The sequence below is a fragment of the Dipodomys merriami genome, unplaced genomic scaffold, assembly GCF_024711535.1.
Source record: "Dipodomys merriami isolate MVZ:Mamm:240054 unplaced genomic scaffold, mDipMer1.0.p SCAF_121, whole genome shotgun sequence".
Lineage (NCBI taxonomy): Eukaryota > Metazoa > Chordata > Mammalia > Rodentia > Heteromyidae > Dipodomys > Dipodomys merriami.
The window spans coordinates 3165216-3187581 of NW_027202505.1; the positions used below are offsets into that span (position 1 = coordinate 3165216).

General features: G+C 44.5%; 1 long non-coding RNA gene across 1 annotated transcript; it reads right to left on the bottom strand.

The window, feature by feature from the left end:
* Nucleotides 1-1070: 1070 nt before the first annotated feature.
* LOC138823606 (uncharacterized) lies at nt 1071-22346 on the bottom strand. Its single transcript, XR_011370860.1, has 3 exons — nt 22111-22346; nt 1635-1701; nt 1071-1239 (listed from the first exon to the last, which is right to left on the bottom strand). It is a non-coding gene; the product is annotated as an uncharacterized lncRNA (long non-coding RNA).
* Nucleotides 22347-22366: the final 20 nt, after the last annotated feature.

Below are 22366 nucleotides of genomic sequence, written 5' to 3' on the forward strand. Positions count from 1 at the left end.
AATTGCAATCTTAAGATCTCTACATCTTGAGTAGCTAGGATTACAGTGGTGACCCACCTGTACCAAGAGTATATGTTACTTTTCAAAGTTAGCTAACAAATCAATACAATGTGTAGAGAATTGTCTCTCATTGCTTTCAACAGTTGGCTCTAGGGCCAGGCCACTCTACTCCAAGCTTTCTGGTCAAGTCTTGTCCACCTTCTTTCTGGGGAAACACATTTAGCATGAAATAAACATAGCTTGTTTTGCTCTTGCCTTGCAAGCCTGAGGCCCTGGGTTTGATTCCTCAGCACCACATAAGCAAAAGGAAAAAAGCCGGAAGTGGTGCTGTGGCTCAAGTGGTAGAGCGCTAGCCTTGAGCTGAAGAGCTGAGGGACAGCGCCCAGGCCCAGAGTTCAGGCCCCACGACTGGACCCCCCCCAAAAAAAAAAAAACATAGCTTGTTTTGGAGGAGTCTGCATGCTGGGGGTGAGGTGGGGAGAGGGTACACATCTAGGTTTAAGTCTCAGTCTAGCTGGTGCCGTGGTCTCAGGAATTCTATTTATTTTGTCTTTAGGTATTCATTGTGAGCCCTAGTTTACTGCTGGGGTATTGAATAAGGTGTGGTAGAGTCTCTTTAGGTGCTACAGCTTGTCCTGGGCAATCGATAGAGCAATGAAATGCAGCAATTGTTTCACAGAAATAAAAGAAAAAGAAAGGTGATGAAGGCTCTTTATGTTCTTGCTAGTGTCTGGATCTTTGTTCTTTGTGAGAATGAGTTAGTGATAAATCTTGGGGTGACCATCCAGCCCATTCATTTGTACAAATCACCCAAGCAAAATAAAATCCTCTTACAACAAATGGCACATTTGTTTTCTTTTCATGAAGGGCCTCATGCTCCGCGAAACTCCTGATATACATTTTTTGGGTCTTATCAGGACAATAGCTCTAGGAGATGTTCATCATTCACTGAGTACAACCTGTGTAATCTTTAAGACGCAGACACCAGCATGAGTGCATGCCTGCAGGGAGCTTATATCTTGGTAAAAAACAAAACAACAACAACAAAAAACCCACCTTAACTTACACAGACAAAGGAAGAGATTTTGGAAAGTGCAGTCATTTGCCCGATCCTATGTCTAGACTTTGTACAGGCCAGGGTTGCTGCAGACATCTGAGTCTTGTCTCCTGTATGGCCAGTTTGCTCCGTTGGCTGTTTCCTGTCTGCCTATTCTTTCAAGCTCCTGTCCATAAGACCGTCTGTGGGAGGTAAAGGATTTGACTACAATGGGGTGTGCATACATGAGCACACACACATACATCCCACTCCCCACAGTTTTTGTTGTTGTTTTTCTTTTAGGACAGGGAAGGCTCATAGGAGACCTGTAAATGGAGGTGGGGTTGAGCTGTGTACATATTGTCTTTCCTGCCCCATGTGTTCTGTTTTCCTGGTTGGTACTAGGCAGGAAACTTGGTGACTGGCTATCGCCCAGTTGGACCTGTCTCCAGACTCACTGGACACTGGGACAAGGTCCTGAATTGGAGGGGCCTTTTCTATGGACTACTCACGGAGGTAGGAGTATTCTTTTGGGTAATTTTGTTTTTTAGATATGATATGCCTTATGAGCTATACATAAACACTCATAAATACTCACGAGGTACAGACATTTCCCTGTTCCCTGACCTTCAGTTTCCAGGTTTTCTTTTTGGGGCTCCCTGCATCTGTAGAAAGAAAACATTTAGACTGAGGGAGTGGGAGGGCTCACCCCTTGGCTAAGACTCTGGGTGTGGGCCGCTGAAATCACCTGTCCATAAGCCATGTTCTGTTATAACAGTCCTTCCCAGAATATCTTTGAAGCCTGTTTAGAGAACAGAAAACACTGCTGCCACAGGAGGTGAGTACATGATGTTCTGGGTCATGCTCTTGGATCTTGTGAGTGCATTTACTAAAAGCTCACCTTAGAGTTGATGCTCGGACAAAACTGTCCCCAGAGAGGAAGATAACACAGATGGAGTGACATCTTAAAAGCACTGTCTGTCTGCTCTGTGTGCATTGCCGCCATTGGTTCCTCTCTGAGCCTCTCTTAGTGTGCCCACCCCCGTAGTGTGGCTTGAACTCACTGTCTCACACTTCCTTAGCTCTTTCCCTTATAGATGGTATTTTACTACCTGAGATATACTTCAGTAGGTATTTTGCTGATTAATAGAAGATGGAGTCTCACAGACATTCTGCTTGGACTGGCTTTAAGCCACAGTCTTCCAGATCTCAGGCCCCCAAGTAGCTAGGATTACAGGTGTCAGCTAGTAGTGCCTGGCTTGTTAAAGTCTCCTGAACTTTTATCTCCAATTACTGGTTTTGGAGAAAGCCAGGGTTATCACCTTCTGAACCGTAGGTGATAGCACACGTGATTGAGTTAACTGAGTACCTGCTTCAAGGCAGTAGGAACTCTTCCTAGTCCAAAGATAACAAAAGCAAGGAGAGAATATCTCCTCAGAAAACTAGAGTCCAGATCTAACACATGGTATTAACTTACAGCAGAGGTCAAATAATACAGTGCGGTCCATAGTTTTCTGTTGTCAAGTTTTTGTTGTTGTTGTTGTTTAAACATTTCTCAGAGCTAGGGGGTGGTGGTGGCTCAAGCGATACAGTGCTGGCCTAGCAGTGGAGGCCCTGTGTTTAGTCTCTCTTTGCTCTGTAGAGGGATGGAGCAGTGGAACAAACACCTACGTGGCGTCCCATAGCACTAATGGTCACTAATGGGACGACTGCTGGCTCTGTATGGGAAGGGATTTTGTTTCTCACTTCTGTAACCTGCTTGCTGCCATACTTAAGGCAAGTCCCCTTAGTTCAGGGGACTCAGCGTTTTGGACATTAGTCTGCTAGGTCTATGAAGGCATGTCAATAAAAGTTTTGCTTCCTGAAAAGCCTAGTTGTGCCCATATCTCTATCTCAGTTTCCCACATCTCTGGTGCATTGGCCAGGATTTGGAGACAGCATTTTCTCCAGCTTCTCTAGGGCTCAGCCCTTTAGGACATCTGAAGGTCTGTTCCATATGGATCAACAGCTCTCTCTATACCGCCTGACAGGGTGTAGAGCAGGTCTCAGCAGCATGAAGAGACCCAGAGAAGGCTCTGGAGCCAAGCAGGAACCTCGCATTTCAGAATGGTCAGAACCTGGGTTCAACTATCTAGGTTGCCTGTCCTTAAGGGGCAGAGAAGGGGAGATGGATCACCTCCCAGAGACAGCAGAGTTCCCCTGCCTGGGGTCAGATTCTAGATGGGGGGCGAGTATGAGTAATGACTCGTGTGTGTGTGTGTGTGTGTGTGTGTGTGTGTGTGTGTGTGTGTGTGTGTGTCTTGAGATCATCCCAGATGTGAAGTGAAGCGAGTGTAACATCTCGATCTACATGGTCTAGGGTGGGCCCTGAACGGGCTTCTAGTTGGGATTATACAGACCTGCTTCAGCTAAGAGAGGCTCCCAGGAGGGAAGCAGCTACAGACATGAACTGAACTCTAAAACCACAGTCAGGAAGATTGTGTCAGAAATCCCACTTGTACTGGATCAGCTGCTACCCATAACATCATTGAAAATCAGGTCTAGTCATATGAAGTCAATGAGTCGCTCTTTGAAGTCCTCTGTGGATGCCTGAACCTCTTCATCAAAGGCATATGGGGGGAACCTAAAGGAGGTAGGTAACCTTACCCTGAGACAGCGGATGCAGGTCTTAGGGTCTAAGAGACTTTTTGTTCACCCAACAACTGCCATATACACCCATATAAACCTGGATAAAACAATAGAATGAGCCAGGTACCAGTGACTCATACCTGTAATCTTAGCTACTCAGGACGCTGAGATCAGAGGAACAAAGTTTGAAGCCAGCCCAGGCAAGAAAGTCTGTGGGACTCTTATTTCCAATTAACCACCAGAAAAACTGGAAATAGCGCTGTGGCTCAAAGTGACTTTAGTGAAAAAGCATAAGGGCAGGGCCTAGGCCCCTAAGTTCAAGCTCCAATACCACCAAAAAAAAAAAAAAAAAAGGAATGTTCAACCACTAAAACCTCATTGAAGGGCCCTTTTTGTTGTTATTTTGTCCACCTCACCACAATTAAGGTAGCAGAGCTTGGTCCCTGGATTTACCATAGCTGAGTGAAGCCAGCATTCGAGTGGAAGTGTAGCCCCAATCCAGCGTCGTCATGCCAAGTTATCATCTGAAATGCCTGCATCCAGACTCTCTAGCTACCTCTGAGCAGGGAGACAGCAGCCCTGCTTTAGTCACTCTGGAGGGTGACTAATCTATGCATCGTGGAAGCCTGGGGAATCAACAACAGGTCGCCAAGATGAATCCTTTACTTCCTCTCTTGGCACTGTGACTTTTCTTATGTTGGCTTCTTCCACAAGCCAGGGTCTTTGTGACAGATGTATTCTCACCGCATGATCAGGTACATTTGTCACCCAGACTCTGCTGTTCTGTGCTTCTTACTCCAGTACAGGCGCGGTCATCAGATCATGCCTTCACAATCATACCATCTATTCAGTGTGCTCCTAGGTAATCAGCATATATGTTTTAACCCCACCTCTCACCCTCAAGAGCAATGGTAGAAATTCCACAACTTTACTGGGGGGTGGTAATTGATGAACTAATGTCCATGTTTTTTGACGTGGGTATGGCCATAGGCGTGGTCAAGGCATAGGCCTAGGTGTGAGAGGGGGATGTGGATGCCTTGTCTGGGAGAGAGCTTACATGTTAGATGGTAAATACATTTGTCTTAGGAGTCGCTGGACCCTAGGGTGAACTTCACTTGCAGTATTGTCCCTACTGGAGTTGTGATTCATGGGCTTCCTGGCAAGGGGCAGAGCCCTCAGCCTTCCCTCTCAAGGGAGGGCTTCCCTTCTCACCTGTAACCACACCAATTTCACCATACTTAAGCTCTCAGATTGGGAGCAGAGATGTACAGTTGATACAAAGATAAATGGAAAGAGATTTGACCCAGCACTTTGCTACATTTCAGTCTTGTCACTATCACCCCTGAGACTTCCTCATACCAGGTCTTTCATTCTTTTTATGAGGAATTGGAGAGTGAATTTCCAACCTCCATCAAGGCTAAAAAAAATCTGCTTCTCCTCCCACTGGCTGAGTCCATAGCCCAGACACAGAAAGTTACCTCATGTTATATTTGTGGGGGAACTAACTTGGGAGACCATGGAAGACCATAGGAAGACAAGGACTTAGGCCCACAGGAGCCCTTCAGTGAAACCCCCTTCTCGGAAGTATTGTATTTTCCATCCAGAAGGCTGGTTTACTATCCTGATGGGAGAATTAACTTGCATGGGACAAAAGTTTTTACAATGACACTGCCTAGGAGACTCAATGGTGTGTGTGTGTGTGTGTGTGTGTGTGTGGTCAGGGAGTGGGGAGGGGATTCCAAACCACATGGAACCTCAACCTAACCCTCTAACTCATCTTCCAAACCTCCAGGGAGCCTGGAACAATTTAACAGTGGGCATAAGAATTATTTAACAGTGCTCAAAGAATTGTATAGGAATTGTAAGATGCAGGCTTATACACTGCTACCCAGCGGCTGGTTCTGGTCATGTGTACTGGGCACTATCAGGCCATCTTTCTTCTTATTCTCCTTCAAACAAAGTGAACACTTGGGAGTTCCCACATACAAAGGAAAATTGAGTAAACAAAAATGGGGTGCTTTACAAATTAGAAACTGTCAGGATGATGAATGGCTTCTCAAGTGAATCATTCAGTACGATGGTCCTGTCACCTGGGCAGAAGATGGGTCCTGGGGCTATTGTACAACTACATTATTTGTTTCCAAGTGGTAGTTGAGATTATAACCAACAAAACTGCAAAAACCCTTGACATACTGGCCAAGTAACAGAGAGAGGTACACAATGCAGTGTGTAAAAACCACTTGGCCTTGGACTGTTTTCTATCTTTGATGTCTAAAAACCCTAACAGGGACAATAATACTTACCCTGGGAACATGTCTGGTACTGCCTAGTTCTCCTATCCTAGTGATAAAGTCTGTTGGAACTATCGTTGAGGCTCCTGTGGAGAGGAAGACAGCCACCCATGTTTTGATATTATGGAAATACAAACCCCTAAATTAAGATGATGCTCTTTGACTCAGACTGTGTCTGAGAACCAACGGGGGAAAGGGTGTGTGACAAAGAAGAAACTCTCTTAAGTTTATAGTTGCCCCTGCTACATGAGGGGCTTTTCTAGCTGTAATGACTCTTTGTTCTGGAGTGGGAAACTGAAACTGATTGGTGGGAAACTGAAATTCATAGAAACAAAGACCCAAGAGAACTCATGTAGCACTAGACACAAGGCCGTCAATGGGACCACTGCTGATCCTGTATGGGAAGGACTTTTGCTTCTTGCTTCTGTAATCTGCTTGGTGGGGTACTTAAGTTGCCCCTTTGTTCTGGGGACTCGGCTTTTTGGACATTAGTCCACTGAGTTTGTGTAGGCATGTCAATAAAAATCTTGCTTCACGCAAACCTTTGGTATTCTAATTTCCTATTTGAGTTCCCCACAACACCAAATATCTAAAGAAAATATATTGCCATATTTATAACTTATGGCAACAATGCTGTTCATGCCACATAATAAAGGAAATTTTATTTCTGATAAAAGAATGTTAAAAAAAGCACAGATTGGTGCTGGGCCATCAATCAGCTTGGGTGTGCTGTTGTGCTCCCTGAATTAGCATTTTGATCAGCCCACTTGGCAGGATAAAACAATTAATATTTGTAATGTCACTTTGGTAAAAGCCAATAAGCTCTGGGATACATAGTGGAAATGGATTTCCTTGACCATTCTTTGGAGATCACACAGAGTGTTAACTCAAAAGTAAAATGAAACAACAAGATATAAGATCATGAAGCTGGCATGCTGTTTTATCTGTAATGTAAGTGGATGTTTTCTTTTGCAGTGCAATGTCTACTGTTAGTGACCATTTGGTCCCATTCCCATGCATCTACCAATTCCTATAGACCTCACTAGCCCCCTAGAGGAACTGGGACTCAAAGAAAAAAGGCTCCTCTCCTCATTGTGCCAATTCCTCCACACTCCTGTCACTTGACTATAGTTGTGAACTATTAAGAGGCAGCATCAGAGATGGACACTTGTGGTTCACATCTGTAATGGTGGTTCAAAGTTAGCCTGGGTAGGAAAGACTGTGGGATTCTTTTCTACAGTTAACAATCTCCAAAACCAGAAGTAGAGCTGTAGTTCAGAGTGGTAGAGTGCTGGCCCTGAGCAAAAATGCTCAGGGACATTGCCCAGGCCCTAAGTTCAAGCCCCTTGACTGTCCAAAAAAAAATAAAAGTCAGCGTCAGGCTTTGCATATGACAAGTGTGGGTGACAGGCGAGGCATTGACCTGTCCTGACATTCACCACACAGGGACCAACATCTCAGGTTAGGATTACTTAGAGACTGTCTGGAGATGTGTGACTGCCACAGGTCTGGGTGTGGATTATTGCAGTGGGCTGAGGATGAAGGGAAGAAACACAAAGATGACCAAGACATGGTTCCACTCGGGGGGGGGGGGGAATCCACATCTCAAGTGGAAGATGACATTCCAGAAACCAATTACACAGTTGCAGGCACTGGGAAAACAGAGATAATAAGTTGGGGTCTCCGTTGGCTTGTAGCTCATAACTTGATAATGAGAGAGACATGTGAATAGAGAATTATGATCACAAATGAGAAACGAATGCCAAGTGTCCCTAGGAGGATGGGGTGGAGCATGAAGATCAGAAGTAGTTTTTATAGAAGGGTGGACACAAAGGACTTTTGAGGTGGGGTTGGTTGAGAGGGCTAGTGTAATGATGGCAACTGCCATTCTTAAGTTTTGGCATACTGGCTCTCTTAATCCTGATGACAGCCTTATTCGCAAGTAACATTTGGTACTTGCTTGTGATTATCGAGTTTATTAGTCAGGGGCAGAGCTGGTTTCAAATTCTGAAGTCTGTCTCTGGGTTTGGGCATCTGCATCACACTGCCACCATGTACCACAAGTGCATGGTATAGGAGAGGAGGGGGCCAGGTAAGATTAGATCTGATATGTAAGTGTGGTAGATGGTGCAGAGATTTTTCTGCCTCCTGCCTGAGCTGAGACTTTCCCTGGTAGACACAGAAAGATAATGCAGAGGAGAGCTTGCATGCAAGATGAAAAAAACCACCTTGGCAGTGTGATCATGAACTAGATGCAAAAGAACCTAGAGGCTGTCTTAAGGCAGTTGCTCCACCTGGGGAGAGCAGAAGGGCAGAGGGGCAATGGGCTGGAGAGAAGGGATACTAGTAAGAATGATTTAAGAGGTAACAGTGGCCAGAATGAGAGGAGCAATTGGATATAGAAGGACGCAGGAATTGTCAGGGCCAACACTTGTGGCTTGAGCATCATTTGCAGCTATCATCTCTGAATGGTATTCTGGGCTGCTGAATGCTGCTATTGTCCCCTGCTAGCTCAGTGGAGGGATGGCAGAGAGAAGGTCACAGTCCCCCAGCCAGGCTGTCCCAGCCTGACTTGCAGGGCCATCTCTTTGTTCTCAGACACCAAAACAAACAAAAGAGCAGAGAGACACAGCGTGGACAGTTGTGCCTCTCGCAGGGGAGTCTTAAGTCGCTGCTCCCGGAAACCCAGATCCCTTTGGGCTAAGTCCCAGGATTCTAAATCCCCTATCTCCTCCCTTACCCAAGAAAGCAAACTTTTGGTTTGCATCATTCCAACCTCTGCACCTGGGAAGGCAACTCACTCACATTTGCTGTTGGTGGTGGTGGTGGTCATAGGGCTTGAACTTGGAGCATGGGCACTGTCCTTGAGCTTTTGTGCTCAAGGCTGGTGCTCCACCACTTCGAGCCACAGTTCTACTTCCAGTTTTCTGGTAATAAATTGGAGATAAGAGTCTCATAGACTCCCCTGCCAAGGCTGGCTTCCAACTGCAATCCTCAGATTTCAGCCTCCTGAGTAGCTAGGATTACAGGCATGAGCTGGCTCCACCTCACATTTTCTAGCAATGTGGTGCTTTTCTCTGCATTGTTTCCACCTTGCCATCTAGACTAATTTCTCTGTCTCACCTTTGCATACTCAAGAGGCTTAATAAAGCATTTTCCCAAACAAAAGCACAGTCTTCTCCTAAAGATGGATTTTGTTGTCACCTCTGGAATACAAAAATGGCTGCAGGCAGCTTTGAAAAGTGCAAGGTTTTCATTTCTTCCATAACGTTCAATATGGAAAAAAAAGAAATAAAAAAAGTGAAGAATGGAGATCATTAGATTTAATGGCTTTTTTTTTGCTGGTCCTGGGGCTTGAACTCAGGGCCTGGGCACTGTCCTTGAGCCTTTCTGTGTTCAAGGCAAGTGCTCTACCACTTGAGCCACAGCACCGCGTCTGGCTTTTTCCGTTTATGTGGTACTAAGGAATCAAACCCAGGGCTTCATACATGCTAGGTAAGCACTCTACCACTAAGCCACATTATTCCCAGCCCATTGCAGCCACCTTATTGAACAAACATTAATTGAAGGAGAATTTCTACTTCTAGCAATAAAGGACCATATTGGAGAACTAAACTAGTCCTTACCCATACTGGGCCATGGGTCATCTCTGGCCCAAAAAGGAACAAAAAAAAAAATCTCAGTTTCTGCCATTGAATTAACATGGTCCTCCTGACTACCCCCCACTCCATACCTGGTAAAAGCAGTAGAAGAAGTAGAAGAAGTAGAAGATATAATCATCCACAATCTCAAGTTATGTCTGTGAACAAATTTTCCAATGCAAAATCTGACATCAAATCAAACTAGGTGCTCTAGTTTGGCTCTTAAATATCCCCGAAATGCCTATGTATTGAAGCTTTGGTCCCTAGCCTGTGGCATTATTGGAGATGGTGGAGCCTTTGGGGATGAGGCCTAGAGGGAAGAAGTTTGGTTATTGGGGTTTCCCTCTAAAGAAAATACTAGAATTCTGCCCATTCCTCACTTTCTTGCTCCCATGATGTGAGCGGCTTTGCTCCACCACATGCTCCTTCCTTGATGTTTGGTCCCATTGCAGGTCCCAAAGTAATCGAGCCAACCAAAGCATTTGAAACTATGAGCTAAAATAATTCTTTAAAAATATGTATTTATCTCTGGTATTTTTGCCACTGACAGTGGCAAAATGGTGAGGGGCCAGGTGATACTAGGTATAGGAATAAACATGATAACAGGAGTGATCTCTATCCCCCAAAGCAAATAATATACTCAGATGTTGGGATGATCAGACATAGATTAAGATGGTTATTGGAGAACTATTATATGTCAAAAACCTGCACTAGGCACTGAGGATAAAATAGTGAGCAAACAAATCATGATTTCCACTTTTCTTGTGCTTTTGCAGTCTTCTAAGCGAGACAGATATTCATCAAATCAATTGTAGTAGGTTGATTGCAAAAAGGTCCCAGGTTTCCCCTTCCTTGCACCTGTAAACCCCCCCTCCCTGTTAAACCCCCATAATGTGACTTTGCAGCTCTCCTAAAGATAGGTGAAATCTGCTTTGGGCTGGCCTTGCACTTATGGTCTACAGAATGTTGCAAAGAAGGTGGTAATTCAGAGCCCAAATCTCTAGAAGCCTTGTTTCCATTTGCTTGTGCTCTTAGGATATTGACTCTCAGAACAATTCCAGACTCTCCAGTTGGAGAAAGGGAGATTATCCCAGCCATGGCCCCAGACTTAAAAAAGAGTCCAGCCAAGAACCACAAATCTGCTTTGCTGACTTGCAATGGGCTACAGGCACCTGAATGAGCCCCCCTGAGCTCAGTGCAGATCAGTAGAACTCTCCAACAGTCCTCTGAGAACAGATACTTATTGTGGGTGCAGTGATAGTTATGTGGCAGATGACTGAAGCAAACACAAATGAGTAACTGTAACCAGATGAATAAAGGAAATGTATTGGGCTCCCATGTTTAAAAGAGGAAGGTGATGTGTCTAGTGTGTTTTCATTTATCGTGTTTATGCTTTTTTTTTGGTGGCTTCTTGACTATGTGAGTTATTGATGTCATTTATCAATTCTGGAAAATGACTGCTTCCTGTCAGAATATTTCTTTGACTCACTCTCTTCTTTCTCTTTCTGGAATAGAAATGAAGCATCTTGCTGTGGGTAACTTGTTTTATGTGTCTCCCACATGTTTTTCCTGCCTGTGTTGTAATAAGAAATTTTGTTTGGACTCTGTTTCTACTTGATACATCTCATTTGTATATGCATGACAGATCTTCAGAGGCCTCCACTCATTCACTGGGATGCTAATTTTAATTATTTATGTCTCAAAACTTCTGCTGGATTCTTTTTTTTGGGGGGGGGGGTTGGGTGGGTTAAGTGTGGGGCTCAAACTCAGGGCCTAGGCACTGTCCCTGAGCTTTTTCCGCTCAAGGCTTTTGTGCTCTACCACTTTGAGCCACAGCTCCAATCTGGTTTTCTGGTGGTTAATTGGAGAAAAGAGTTTCATGGTCTCTGAAACATGATTCCTCAGATCTTAGTCTCCTGAGTAGCTAGGATTACAGGTATGAGTTGTTATTTGTTTGTTTGTTTAAAGAAATCACAAGAAACTGCTGGATTCAAGACTTCTGGGGTTGTTTCTTTTGGAAATAGTAGCCAGGATCACCTGTAAGCAGTTCTTGATATGAGCTAACTTCTCCTCTGGAGACCCTCTAGCACTCCAGTGCCTCTCAGCTCTCATGGGTATTTACATAAGCAAAAGCCCCAAAATGTAAGTCTCATTAGATGCTAGTAACTCAGCTTCTGCTTATCCCCTTTTGTTTCAAGTCATCCCATACTTTCTGCTTGTTAGCACTGAGATCCCTAGGTAGTGAAGCTATCGGGGAGCGATTTCTCTGAATTGTTAGATGCCTGTCTTTCTCAGGAGCCTCCCAACCCTGGCCATTCTGCGGTCTGAGAGTATAGTCTTTGGATGCTTTCCAGCATTTCCTGGATGAAGGAAAACAGAAGCATTTGCTAATGAGGCCCCTGATTCTCCTGCAAACAGACTCTGGAAAATAGGTAAATTTGACTAATTTATTTTTCTTTCTTGGTACTATTATTATGGGTAATTCAGGACTTATTACAACTGTCAAATCTTGATTTCACAAATGGGGAAAGAGTTGGTCAAAAGGTTGCCCAGCTAATCTCAGATTTTTAAAGTATATATTTTGGTAAAATATGTAGTTGAGCCTTCTCAGTTCTTAAGGTAGGTGTCCCTGGCGAATACATTTCTTCATGGGGCAAATTTTCAAGTAATAGCATGTGTCATTTTTTGTTGCAAATCTCAGAAATCCATAAGCATAACAAACATTGATTATGGAGGCGTCATATTACTTAAGTGGAAAGGGTTTGTGAATATCGCCTTTGCACTGTTGGAAAAAATAGAAATCTCATGAATGAGGGATATGTGAAAAGTTCTCTATGTTGTGGAGAGACCCCTTCCATTTCTTCTTTCTTTCCTGTTGAGTTGCTGAGAATGGTGGTGCTAACTAAGTCTTTGCCCAGTTAAGTCAGGAGGACTTCTGTGGACTTCCTGATCCTACTCTTCAAGGGCTGGTAAGTTCTAGAGGACTCTTTTGGCTGAGTAAGCATAACCAGAAAAGGAGGATTTCATTGTTTATCAGTGGGTGTATCATGGAACCCCAGAGTAGAAATGATATAGCCACCTCAGAAAAAATTGAAACTAGGATGTGGGGAGAATCTAGGCTTTCTCATCCTTTTCATCATTCATCTCTGTTTAGTCTGTATCCCTGGAGATAAATGTTCTTTGCTTTTTTTCCATTAGTGAGAAAGAATAGGGTTCCTGATTTATAGCTATAGGCAGAGCTTAAGTTGCTTGTCTTCTCAGGACCAATCTGAGATATTCCAGTTGTCCCAGAGCTGAGAGATCATCCCTGCTCCCACACAGTGTCACATGACACAGATGTGGTGCCTAACAGCCTTCCTTAGCCAGATTACGAGTTCCAACAGAAGGGAAAGAGGGAGTAGAGAACTGGGCCAAACAATCAAAAAGGGTTGATTATAGCTGAATAATTTATGAGAACATTGAAAGCCTGACTTGATATTATAAGTCTTCACTTTCTTCAAAAGAGAGCAGGAGTGGGGCTGGGAAGGTGGCTCAGTGGTAGAGTGCTTGCCTTGCATGCCTGAGGCCCTGGGTTCGATTCCTCAGCACCACATAAGCAAAAAGAAAAAAAGCCGGAAGTGGCGCTGTGGCTCAAGCGGTAGAGCGCTAGCCTTGAGCTGAAGAGCTGAGGGACAGTGCCCAGGCCCAGGGTTCAGGCCCCATGACCGGACCCCCCCCCCAAAAAAAAAAAGAGAGAGCAAGAGAATGCCTTAGCCCTTGCCTCGCCTGAGGCCTTGCTTAGCCTGGCCTCAGACCCTGCATTTTCTTGCCTCAGGCCAGACCTGGCCTAGCCTTAGGCATGACTTGGGCCCTTCCTATGTCTCAGGTCTACTTTGCCTCCCTTGGCCTAGCCTCCTCTGGCCTCAGGACTTGCCAGGCTGGGACTATTCTAGTTTCTACCTGTTTCAAACCATGCCTTTGCCTAAGGCCAGGACTTGCTTTGCTTCAGGGCTTGCCTCCCCTCAAGCCTTGAATAGGCCTTACCTTGCCTGAGGCCTTGTCTCTTGCCTTGCTTCTGGCCTTGCCTCAAGCCCTGTCTTACTTCAGGCCTGTCCTCAGGCATTGCCTCAAGCCTAATCTTGCCTTCCCTTGCCTCAGGCCTTGCTTTGTCTCAGGCCTTATCTTCCATCAGGCTTTGCCTCCTATCTGGCTCTACCTCATCTCAGCCTGAGGCTTCAAACCCCTGGCCATAAAGATATTCATGTCTAGGTCTGGCCAGTGGAGGTGCCAATCTTTTCCCTCCCCGATGTGTTATTAGCTATTGCCACGTGGCTGAAGTAAAAGTTTTGCTTCAAAGCATTTACTTTTGATGCTCCCTCTTGCCCAGAAGTTGGATCTACACTTTAAAAGTTTTATTTTTTTCCCCAAGAACTTATTTTAATTTCTGAAAGTTTTACAGTTACTTTATTTGTGTTTATTGTAGGAAAAAATTATATCCCAGACATACCATTTTTCATGGTGGGGAAAACAAGACAATTTACCAGTCTGTTGTAACTGGTAAGGATTCCTGTGTCTTTCTGACAGCATTATGCCTGACCCAGCAAAACCATCTCAGGAAGTCTGTGGTTAAGATGTGAGCTGCTATCTGCCCATGTAATTGTAACCCCTCTATACAGTATTTTCACACATACACAAAAAGATGTGAGCTGCAGGGAGAATAAGTATGGCCCACCTACCAATGGGAGCCAGTGATGCCATCTGATGAGAAGGTTGGAAATTCCTGGCTCTAAGTCCTACTCCCCACCTGTTCTTTGTGTTACTCTGGTCAGCTTTACACAATCTGTTAAGACTCTGACACATGAATAATAAAGTTTTTATCAACTTGTACCTTTTTTTAAAAACCAGTACTGGGGCTTGAACTCAGGATCTGGGCACTATCCCTTAGCTTTTTTAAATTTTCCTTCAAGGCTGGCCGCCTACCACTTGAGATCCTTCTGACTGTGCTTGATGGTTGGAAATAAGAATCTTTCAGATTTGTTTCTTTCAAAACCTGATCCTCAGATCTCAGCCTCCCGAGTAGCTGATTATATGTGTGATCACATATAATGTGCCCGGCTCAGTAATGTATTTTAAGATGGAAAATGAATTCAATGGAATTTTAATACTGGTAATTGTAATCAAATTTGCCCCAGCCTCTAGTGGCCAAAATATCACCTTCAAATTTTCCATAGCTCTGAATCAAAAACTTGCTCCAGAGAGACTATTAAATTCCTGTCTCTCATGTCTCTGAAAAGTGAGCATATCAACATTATTCTAGTCTTCCATTTTTGTTAAGAGTTAAGTTTGTTTTGTTAAGGAAGAGACAATTTTGTTTCTTCCCTCCTGAATTTCTGCCCCAAACAGAACAAAAGGTGACTTCAACTAGGGCAGAGCAGAGCAGTCTAACTACGCAGTGATGCCATGTCTGTAAATACTGTCCTATCAGACAAGGTCTATGTGACTTAAGTGTCACTGTTAAATAAGGAAGGCTAACTGGCTTGGTCCCTTGGGCTCACAAAACCAAAAACCTAGGGCCTCAGGACAATCCCAGGAGACTTTAAAGGCACCCTTATTTAACTTGCTTTAAAAATAAAAAATAGTGTGCTGAGTTTTTATGTTTGACTTGGCGGACATGCTGGCTGGGGGGTGGGGCGGGTCTGCTGCTAAGTTCAGCATCAGCCCGAGATCTTGCCTAGATGGATGGAGGGAGAAAGTCTGCTAAAATGAAGGGTTGGGGGCAGGTGTGAGAGGTCGGTTTTTGTTCAACTCCAAGGAAGGAGAGGCCAGAGAGAAAAATGGTTGTGTCTCTAGGACTGGATTTGTACCATATTTGGAATAGAATGAGCATTAATGTCAGAACATGGGACGCCTCTTTGTTTGGAGCTGGACAGGAGCCTAGACACGCTGGGACTTTGAGGATCCTTTTGGAGGTTTCCAGGCCTGCCTTTAATACCAGTCAGCGAGATCAGCAAGCCTTCTCCTGGAGCCTTCAAGGTGAGCTCCACTAATGAGGGTATGGAGGGCTGTCTAGCTCTCCCCTCCCTGTCCTGAAGTTTACAGGGACCCTCCTAACTTTGTGGTAACTCGGAAACTAGAGAGTTATCAGCTTCCTGGCTCTGTTCATGGCCAAGGAAGAGTGTCAAGAGAGAATTGAGAAGGGAGCCAAGGAAAGAATCTTTGAGAGTTAGGAGAACTCTTATTTGTTTATAAATATGCAAACTCCTTTTTTTTCTTTCCTTTTCTGGCAGTGCTGTGTGAGATTGAACTCAAGACCTCATACTTGCTTTGGCAAAGGCTTGAGCCACTTCCCTCCTCCCCCTGCCATCCTACGCTTTTAGTTTGTTTTGTGCTTTTTGCCTGGTCAGCCTCAGACTATGATCCTCTTATCTCTGCCTTCTGAGTAGCTGGGATTATAGGTAGGTATCATCACATACAGCCTCAAACTCATTTTTTTTTCTGGTGTTCCTAGCTTACATGGCTTTGCTCAGATTTTTTTTTAAATCTTTGAATTCCCTTATTAATTTTTAATGTAAATTATTAGCAGAAATGAATTGTATAAAGGGGTTTTGTTGTGATATTTTTAGGTATGCATATAAAGTACTTTGACCAAATTCTCCATCTATATTACTCTTCCTTAAATTTCTTTCCCCTGCCCCCTCCATTTAAATAGTTTTAGTAGATTTCATTGTGCCATTTTCACATATATAATGTATTTTTTATCACATTCCTTCTTCATATATATGTGTTTAAATTCTTCTAGAGCCTCAAGTGAGAGTAAACTTTTTCTTCTGCTTACTGGCCTTTTCATTCCCTACTTCTGGTTGTGTTATTTGTTTGACCATCCATGTTTTCTGGTAGGTAGAAAACTCAGTTTCCTACCCTTGTGGTCCAGATTCATGGTGGTGGTGACTGCGAGGAAGGTTATGTCATAATTCAGCCCACCATAGTGGAGTAAGAACACAGCTTTGTGAGCAGATTACCCTTTGGTTGAACTTAACCCTGCCATTCACTAATTGTGTAGCACTGGGCAAATTCCTCAGCTTGGCTGAGTGAAGTTATCTTGAGAATTAAATAAATTAGCCTACATGTGCTGGGTTCACAGTGTTCTAGAGGTATTAAATTCTGTTTTCCATGTTCCCTCTTGTCCAGCTAGTGTAGAAAGAGCTTCCTACCTAGTTTTAGCAACAAACAACCCTCCCCCCCCCAAACCAATGAATCAATCAACAATATGAAACTTTCAAGATGGAGAAGAGTAGTGTACACCTGTAATCCCAGCTGCTTGGGAGGCAGAGACAGAAAGACTGTGGCTTGAGGCCAACCTGGCTAAAAAATTAGTGGGACCCCAGGTCAACAACAAGCTGGGCATGGCAGAAGTGGCTCAATTGCTTTGTGGAATGTCTAAAACCTTTGCAGGACAGGCAGATGCCTCTATACCTCAATATCTTGGGGTTCCCAAGACACTGGATTTGGGGGTAGCAGTGGTAGGAGAGGGAATACCTAGTGAGCTGAGAAAAGTGTTAGTAATGTGGGGTTCTCTCAGTGTCCTAGAAGGAAGAGGTGTCATTCTCAGAGATGGTGACCTGAGAGGGCAAGGCCAGTGAAGGAGTGGTAGAGCTCCCAGAGCTTTTCCTGAAGCAGCTAGGAACTGCTGGACAGTTGTGGCCTGGGAGGACCACAGCAATTGCGTGGCTATGACAAGGCAAGAAGAGCAGGGAGTATAAGAAATAGCCTCTCAGCTCCTTCCCTCCCTCCGTAATCTCTTATGTTGGAGCCTCGCCTCCCATTGGCTGAGAACTTTCCCAGAAGTCAGAGGGTACTGGTGATGCATCCACAGAGCAAGGCCAAAGGCAGGGCGTGGAGAACAGCCAGCAAGGTCTCACTGCTCTGCAAGGTTTGTTGTCTGGCAGTAAAGTGTGTTAGACACTTGGCTTGTGATCAGTGGAATTGAGGGGGAAGGGGAAGCCTAATCAGCGTCTGGCTAAATTCTGATTTATTCTCTTTGCTTTTGGAAATGTAATAATCTTCTCCATCAAAGCTCCATCTATCTGCCAAAATAATGCATGGCCTTTTGTACAAATGAAAGACTTACTGCTATTATGCAAACATAAAGGAGACCTCATTTGCATGTAGCAAGGGTTGGGGAGGGGAAGAAAAAAAATCCTATTTGCAATAAAATTAATTATACCAGTGTGGCAAAGAGACACATGAGTATCCATTTAACACTTGGACAGGAGCAGAACTAAGTTTCCTTGCCAACCCTGATGAAATAATGGAGCCAAAATGAAAATACTCTGAAAAATGGGGACCTGGCGAGAATAAACAGGAATGGGGGGATTTCTGGCCACTAGAAGACCCTCCCCCCACTCTGCAGAAACAAAAGATGGAAATAAAGGTTTTTACAAATAACAACCATGAATATTAATGTTCTAGAGCTCATGCTTGTACCAAGTTTCTCATGAAAATGGCTTTTTTTTGCAGAGAGCTGTTAGCTGGTGATTTGGGTCTGTTGTGAAGTAGTAAGGAGGACATGTTTTGAATCTGAAACCTGGAGGCAGGTAGGACCAAGAGAGGTTTGTTAGACAGTTTTGCTTGAGTTTCAGGAAATAGGACACTGCAAAAGCAAGCAAAGAAATCACTGGCATGGAGAAGAGAAAATTGGAGTGTCTGTGACTAGAGGATTATTTAGTTCCTAAGGTGACCAGGTTCCTCACATTATGTGAACATATAGGGCTGCTTTGTCTGGCTGCCGCAAGCAGAGGGAAGGTGTCTTGGATATAGGCTCTTGTGTATATCTAGGTCTTAGTCTATCTCCCATATCTATACCAAAGAGACACACCCAAGACATGTTAAGAAATGTATTAAGGAGCCAGATACGGTGGCTCCAGACTTGGTCTCCCATAAAGGCTATACATGGCTGGGTTCTGATGACTCAACTCCTGTAATCCTACCTACTAAGTAGGCTGAGATCTGAGGATTGGGGTTTGAAGCTAGTCTGGGTGGGAATGTCCCTGAGACTATCTTCAATTCACAATCCCAAAGCAGGAAGTGGAGCTGAGGCTCAAGTACAGCAGCAACAGCCTTGAGCAAATAAGCTCAGGGACAGCTCCTAGGCCCTAAATTCAAGCCGTAGTATCAGCACAAATGAACCAACACACAACAGATTAGGCATGGTGGTATGTGCCTGTCATCCCAGTGACACAGACACATAGGAGGATTGCCATCCAAACCATCCATCTAGCCTAGGCATAGAGTGAGACCCGATCTCCAACCACTAAAGGGTCTGGTGGAGTGGCTCAAGTGGAAGAGAACCTGTCTAGCAAGCGTGAAGCCCTGAGTTCACACCCCAGTACTGTTCGGAAATGCATATTTCTCCAAGCTCCCCACAGATATCTTAGGCATCAGGATGGGAGAGAATGTTGTGTTTTTGTTGTTTTGAAACAGGGTCTTTCATTGTATTCCAAGTTGGTCTGGAACTGGCTCTTCTTGCCATAGTCTCCTAGGTGCTGAGATTATAGATATTCACTAGCACCTAGTTAGGGAATATTGCATGCTGATTTCCTCCCTTGCCATCTGAGAACCCTGTGCCTACTACCTACTACCACCTACCCTCTAAACCTACCCTCTAAACCTTCCTGCTTCTGGGGCTCAGCCCAGCTCAGTGCCCATTGCACAGCAGGTGTTACCCTTTGCTTCTAGGTAAGTGAAAGCCCCAGGGACTATCTGGAAAGAATAGTGATAATTTGTTTCAGGTCATCTGCAGCTAGCTAACAATGAAAGGAAATGTGTGCTGACTCCTTCAGCCCCTTTCCCTCCACTCCAAAGTCAGGGTCAAAGGTAAAAGCATTGTAAAAGAGAACATAGGTCATTTGTGGTGCTGGAGGTCAAACTTAGGACATTGCACTTGGTGGGCACACGTTTTGCCACTGAGCTACATTTCAGCCCTGCCTCTGCCTCTTGATCTGTAAAATGGACTAATCATAGATTTTCATGTCGTTATGGTCAGGTAAATGAGGTACTATGCAAATGGGGTATATGCAAAACATCCAGAACAGTGACATATATTGAATTGACATCCAGTATGAGCTGTCACAACAGCAATTATCACATGGTATACTCTAGGGAGGTGTGTCTGGTGTGAAATGTTATTTACCTACTGGGCTGTACATTTTTTTTAACATCTAAGGGGTGATGATAAAGTTATCTTAGTTGGAGGATACTAAGTGAATCAGACAGAGCCTTTTTGGAAGAAATAATATTTGGAAGAAATAATAGTGTGTTCTCCTAGTCATAGTGCTAATTTTTTTGCATTTCTCCAATTACAGTGTGTGTGTGTGTGTGTGTGTGTGTGTGTGTGTGTGTGTGTGTGTGTGTGTGTGTGTGTGTGTGTGTGTATGTGTGTACTGGAGCTTGAACTCAGGGCCTGGGCACTGTCCTTTAGCTTTTATAGCCAAGGATGGCACTCTACCACTTGAGACACGGCTCCACTTAATGGTTTTATGGAAGTGTATATATGAAATACCAGCTACTTAGGAGGTAGAGACAGGTGGATCAAAAGTCTGAGGCCAGATCAGGGTAAATTAGAGAGCTTATCTCACTAACAAAATATAAAATATAAAAACAAAGGAATTCACCTGGTAGAACCTGCCTAGTTTGCTCAAGACCCTGGGTTCAATCCTAAGTACTAAAAAAAGAAAAAAAGTAAGCAAGTAGATTTTATTCTAATTGCAGTAGGAAAATGCTCAGTGGTGTGACTTGGGTAGTGACAGGTAAACAGACAGTAAAAGAATAATCTAAACTGATCCTTTTTGGCATATCTGTCCCCTGCCCCTAGGGAGAGGAGAGGAAGCAGGAGGGAGAGCAGAAAGAGCAGTGGATGCTTCCAAAAAGGGACAAAGACTGGGCAGCTGGTTGGTGTGTTGTTTCTGAATTTTCCTGATCTCCATGGAGTTTTTGTTATTTTTGTTCATTTGCTTATTTTGAATTACTTAGCAGACCTAACATTTCCCTATTGGAGGAAAATACAAGTGGGAGGAGCTCTCCTGTACCAATTTTAATGGTAACCTTGTCTCCATGCTCTCAGGTATCTGACCCAACTGAGCTCAGGGATGCTCCTGCCAGGGCCCTAAGCTATACAGACACAGGTGAGACAGAGAGATAGATAAGAGTACTCTGGTTATCAGGCTACCCAGGTCAGAGCCGGCTGTTGATGGCTTCATCAAGTCTGTGGCTAGGACACTATGGGTCCAGGGACAGCTGTCTTTGCAGTAGCTTCATCAAATTGACCTGGGTCAGCACTGGCTCACCTGTCAGGTCCTTTCCAAGCCTGGTTCAACAGCTCCCTTCATTCTTCCAGCTGCCTGATGCCCTGCCAAGACAGAGCTCATTTCTGTTGTTTGTAACTAGGAAGCCTGCTATATCCACATGGCCTAGTTGCCTTCCTTTGAAGCAGAAAGCGAGATCCATCCCAATGAAATGCCTCCAGCTCCTTATAAACCTTAAATGCTATCTGCACTTTGATTCCTGTGCGTGTGTGAATTTCACTTTCAACATTACAGATGTACAAACATAATGCATCACCATGCACTGAGATATTGTAACTATGGTGATGGGCAGAAAGAGCACTGCTCCAGCAATTAGACCAGGTCATGGCTATAGTTGTGCAACCTTGAGCAAGTAGTTCCTTTTCTCTTCAAGCTAAGATGAACTTAGAGCCCTTTTCCAGTGCTTAAGATTCTATAATGAAACCTAGTTACTCAGGAGGCTGAGATCTGAGGATCACAGTTTGAAGCAAGCCCAAGTAGGAAAGTCAGTGAGACTCTTATCTCCAATTAACCAGAGGCAAGTGGAAGTGAGGCTGTGGTTCAGGTGGTAGAGTGCAAGCTTTGAGCAAAGAAACCAAGTGAGAACAAGAGGCCCCTAGTTCAAGCCCCCATACCAGCACAAACATACAAACACACACCACCACCAACACTACCACCACCATAGAGAGGCTATTCAGACTGGGGAGCAGACAGCACACAGTCCTTCAAGCCAGTATGATCAGGAACCCAATGGATCTAGAGGGGTGGGAACAAAGCCAAACAGGTTCAGGCCATTTCACTGCCTCTGTGTGTCCCTTCCTCCACTCAGTCTTCTACCATGGAGGGAAGATACTGAGGAAGAAAGAGAGTAGGGTCTTGTCTCCTGAGGCACAGGGGTGCTACTGAACAGTAAACTGATCTGCTTACACCCAGATGATAGTGCCAGGGGCTCTTCTATCTCTCCAACCCCCCAACCTCCTAGCATGAGTTAGGGCCAAGCAGTACCCACAACTCTTATGTTGGGACAATATTAGATATGACCACATACAAGTATAGCAATTCCACACCAAGGGTCTCATACTGGTGATCGCTGTGCTCCTCACTGCCATCCAGGCATCAAGTCTATAATTTTGGAGCTGTTTGCAGCGAGCTCAGCAGGCCAGCTTGGAGATGACACAGAGCAGGGATGGACTCACCTGTGGAACAGCCTGTGTGCTCTTCTGCAGTCAGGATTGGGCACTGTCTCCATCATGGCAGGTCTCTAGCCGTTAACAAAGAAGTTCTCAGAAGTCACTCTGGAGTGCCCTGTTTTCTGAATCCCATCTTTCTGGACCTACTGCATAGCAGTAACTCAGTTTCTCCTTGGTAACTGTTACAGGGATCCCTCTCCATTGCCATTGGTCCATTCTTCAGCCAGGACCGCTAAGGGCCCAGCTGTCTAGGGATGAAGGT